The sequence below is a fragment of the Rhinolophus ferrumequinum genome, chromosome 5 (genome assembly GCF_004115265.2).
Source record: "Rhinolophus ferrumequinum isolate MPI-CBG mRhiFer1 chromosome 5, mRhiFer1_v1.p, whole genome shotgun sequence".
In the NCBI taxonomy this organism is placed as follows: Eukaryota; Metazoa; Chordata; class Mammalia; order Chiroptera; family Rhinolophidae; genus Rhinolophus; species Rhinolophus ferrumequinum.
This window is the reverse complement of record NC_046288.1, coordinates 18,467,805-18,472,620: the sequence shown is the minus strand read 5'-3', so window position 1 is coordinate 18,472,620 and position 4,816 is coordinate 18,467,805. Positions and strand designations below refer to the sequence as shown.

General features: G+C 40.7%; 1 pseudogene; it reads right to left on the bottom strand.

The window, feature by feature from the left end:
- Window positions 1–234: 234 nt before the first annotated feature.
- LOC117022227 (40S ribosomal protein S12-like) lies at window positions 235–4,534 on the bottom strand (annotated as a pseudogene).
- Window positions 4,535–4,816: the final 282 nt, after the last annotated feature.

The following is a 4,816-nucleotide window of genomic DNA, read 5'->3' as shown; positions in this document are numbered from 1 at the left end:
GCACACTAGAGACATGATTCAAGAACAATCCATCCAGGACAAGAAGAGTTAACCAGCTGGGCAGAGAGTGTGACCTTAGCTGGATGCTGAAAAAAACCGTTTATGACAGAAGGATCATTTCCTGTGCATATTAAGCCCAACAGTCAGTCGTTGAATGGCACGTGCTGGGAGGAAATGAGGATTTGTGTCCATTTTATTTTATTTATTTAAATAAGAGTCAAGTTTTTTATTTGTTCATTTCTTTCATTTGAAGTACTCCTTGATGACATCATTAGCTTTAAGAATCTTTGCCACAGTCCTTAACTACCACACAAACTGCAACCAGCTGCTCTAAGGGGTTTTCCCTCTCTGTCAGTTTCACAGAGGCCTACCCATCCCCCTAGTATCTTGTTGTCATCAGCCTTAATGAGGTGGATTTGGTGTTTAGCACAGAGGGCCTCCACCAACTTGATATACACAGGTTCATCACAGATGGATCCAAGCTCACAAAGATGGGCTTGGTATTTGTCGAAGGCTTTGGCAACAAATTCCACGTTAGGCCATTATGGGTGAGTCGGTTTTCAACACCATTTGTAAAGCAGTTTTAAGATCCATTATACCACCAGCTACAATGCTTTCCTCAGCCATGACAGTGGGTTACAGATGGAGCCTAATCGAATGTCCCTGAGCTTCCACCTGTGTGTGTGGCTGGACCGCAACAGGGAAAGAATTAGTGTCTTTTAAATGTGAATTTGTTACCAATACTAACCTTCTTGAGTTTACTTTTTCAACTGTAATACAAGGATAGCAATACTCTAAAAAAAAGCACTTCGTAAAGAGTAATAGTATTACTACCGCTACAAAGTACTAATGAGGACAGGGCAAGGTTCATTTTGATCCTGAGATAAGTCTTAAGGAGAACCCAGAGGTCTTCTAGTTTTATTATCAGTAGTCTCTTCTGGATACCTAGGGTCATACACCAAAGTGATAATACCCATCCCAGAATGAGAAAAACTCTGCACAATCTCTCTTTCTTTGCCTTGTGTCCCAATTCTGCTATTGCAGACATTGTTGGTTGCTTAGACTGATATTTATTCCCAACCCCTTTCTCTGTTACCACCTTTCTCTATCAAGGCTGTAGAAGCTGGAAAGCTGGAATACTCCCTTCTCCATTATCACAGGAAGCTGTGGTGGTCATGTGACACGGTCTGGCCAAGGAGGTTTAGGTTGAAGACTTGGGTGGTGGTGGTGGTGGAGACTTTTGGAAAGGGTTTTGCCTTTCTTGGTAAAAGGTACAGAGGCAGTAGGTTCTGTTCTTTTCTCCTTTCTTACCTTGAACTAGTTTCATTTGTTAATTGTAGAAATAGCGATAAGCAAAAAGAAAGAAAGATAGAAAGACTATAAAACCAAGAAAACCCATAAAAATTACCCAAGATCCCACTACTCAGAGGTAACCTTAATACTAATCTTAATATATTAATATATACCATACTGAGGGCAGGCATGTTTTTTATTTTTATTTTTTTAATCAGAGGGTCTCATGACTCCCTCCTTGGGTTTCATTAATTTGCTAGAACAGCTCACAGAACTCAGGAAAACAATTTATTTACTTGATTACCAGTTTATTATAAAGGATATAACTCAAGAACAGCCAGATGGAAGATATGGGGGGAGGGGTGTGGAATTTTCATGCCCTCTCTGGGCAGCCATCCTCCCCACACCTCCACGTGTTCACCAACCTGGAAGCTCTTGGAATCCTGTACTTTAGGGGTTTTTATGGAGGTTTCATTATGTAGGCATGGCTGATTAAATCATCGACCTTTCAGGGTTAAATTCAATCTCCAGCCCCTGGCTTCCCTCCCTGGAGGCTGTGGGTGATAGAGGTGGGGCTGAAAGTTCCAACACTCTAATCACGTGGCTGGTTCTCCTGGCAACAGGTCCCCATCCTATCTCGGGGCTTTCCAAAAATCACCTTGTTACCATAAACTCAGGTGTGGTTGAAAGGACTTGTTATGAATAACAAGACACTCTTACCTTCATCATTCTAAAGCTATTTCAGAAACTGGAGCTATTTGGACAATATATAATATTTGGATAAAAGACCAAATATTATAATAAAAGATGCTCCCATTGCTCTTATTCAGAAAATTACAAGGGTTTTAGGAGCTGTGTGTCAGGAACAGAAAAAAAAAACCAAATATATATATTTGTTATTTTAAATCACAATATCACAGGATGGAAAGATTCTTCCTAAGGAGAAATTTTTCTTTTTTGGTTTTGAAAACACCTTGATGAGTTGTTTGTTTGTTTGTTTGTTTCTTCTATGAAATAGGTCTAGAAGGAGATAAAAAAAAGAATTCAGTGGCTGTACATGATAAAGTAGAAGGAATTGTGTCCCATGGAAACTCAGGTAGGAGGATACCTGAGAACCTCAGACACTCGGAGGAAGATGATCTGGTAAGGAAGAGCAGCTCCAGAGGTCGTGGATCAACATGTCAGCTGCCCCAGAAGGCTGGTGGAGTTGGCTCAGGGACTGTAAAGTGTCAAATGTTCTATTTCAAATTAATATTTTTGCAGCACTGGGCCTGCAGTTGTCATGCTGCCATTGTTCTTTGTTATCCTCAGCCTTCAGGAAAGCTCTATTACACAAAATGGCCTAGCATTAGTGGGATGGCGAAGGAGCTGCTTGAGCCATGCTTGTGGCATGCAGTGGGCTGCAGAAGCATTTGTTTCTGTCTGCTGTCTTCTTCTTGTAAAAGGGTAACAGCACCCCTTTACATTTGGGGAACTCCTTCTACTTCATGTGGTCCTGGGAGAGCAGTTAATCAAAGTGCCCCAGATTCCCCACCCTGTTCAGAGTTAGACACGTGACCCAGGCTGGCCAATCAAAATGCCATATCCCTTTGCACACAGGGACGGAACCAAGGTATGGGCCCTTGACCTCAGCTGAGCCAAAGTCCTTCACCAGGGTTTTTGCAGTTGTACCTGGAGGAGTGAGAGTTAGTTCTCTATTTCCTTCTTGCGTGGAGGGGAGTTGCAGGCAGCCATCCATCCAGCCAACATAGAGAAGGCCACTCTGTAATGTGAGAGAATGAAGCCAGGCAGAAATGGGAGTTGGAGACAAAAAGACACAGAGGCCAGGTCCTGAGGCTCTGGTTCTCACTCTTCCCTTGGGCTACCCCAGCCTTCCTGGCTCTGTGAACCAGTGAATTCCCTTCATGGTGTATATCTATCATTTGCAGCGAAAAGAGTCCTGACTAATGGCAGAGTGAAGAAAGGAAGAGATGAGTGTATGGAAGAAGGAATATCAGCCCCTGGAGTGAGTGATTAAGAATCCAGGAGAAGCAGAAATTCAGAGTAAAAGACAGCCAGGAATATATAAGCCAACAAACCTTGAAAATAGATGGGCAGAGAACCAGAGAACCAGACTTTTCTTACTAGATGGAAACTTGAGAAAAAATATTTTTGCATAGTAAAGGAAAAGATGACAAGTAGATAATTTATGGACATTAAGTACATACTTTTTTTTCCTTTATAAGAGTTTATTTGAGCCAACATGATGATATATGCCGGGATACAAGCTCTCAAATATTCTCAAATGCATGCTTTTTTGAATTAAGTGCAAATATGTGGTAGATAGGAGTTTGTCACTTTTGTGGGGACATTTTGTTACCCTCTCTTCACCCTTACCATCTCCATTTAGAAATCTTGTTCCACATTATTCTACTGTCCACTAAAAAGTCATTAAAAAACCTCATTCCAACTGTTTCAAACATATCCCTGCCCAAACTCAATGCCAAAGTAACTATCAATGACAATGGTAATAAGAAAAATAATTTGAAACTTCAGTTTCTTTTCCCATGGCGGAAATACTCAGAGGTAGTAATACACACCTAAGTCAAGCAAGGATCTGGGACAGCAGCCGCTGATTATGATGGCGAGGCAGGAGAATAAGATTGTTTGGTTTTAGGAAGCCTGGTGCTATTGATATTGTGGTCTATAATAAAAAAAAACTATAGGCATGAAGACGCGAAGTTTTCTAGAGACCTTCTCTTTTTCACCTCCATCATCAGTTGTACCCTTACAAATACCTGAGCTCTGCTGCACCTGTGTACACCTAAATTTCAATGTGGCTTCTGATAAGAGTTTACCACTTACACTTAGGAAAACATAAGAAACATTGGGGTTTGAATCTCAGTTTTATGTAACTCATCTAACTACTTAAATACAATGACAAACTGACTCATAGTTCTGACTCATCCTTAGAGTTCCAGATCAGCAGTACAGAGGATTTTCTTCCTCTCTCTTTCAAATGAAAGCTCCCTCTCCTCACTCCTTTTTAAAGAAGCTTTTTATACGGGAATTTGGCATTGTGTGGGAGTGAAGAAGGCAAATTACTGGGGACAGTGACCCTAAAGATAAGAATCCTCAGGGGCATAGGAACTCGAATCAAAAGCCTAGAATCTTTGTTGTTTGAAAATAACAAAGGAACAAGACAAACAAACAAAGAAACAAAAACTGATAGACATAGACAATAGTTTAGTGGTTACCAGAGGGTAAAGGGGCAGGGGGTGGTAGATAAGTGTAAACGGGATCAAATATATGGTGATAGATGGAGAACTGAATTTGGGTGGTGAACACACAATGTGATAAATAGATGATGTAATACAGAATTGTGCACCTTAAACCTATGTAACTTTGCTAACCGTTGTCACTCCAATAAACTTTAATTAAAAAAAAAAAAGCCTAGAATCTTTTCAGGATACAGAATGTGTATTCACATATGAGAAGGAAAGTACACGTGTATGTTTATATGGCCAGAGAGGAAAGCCGAAGC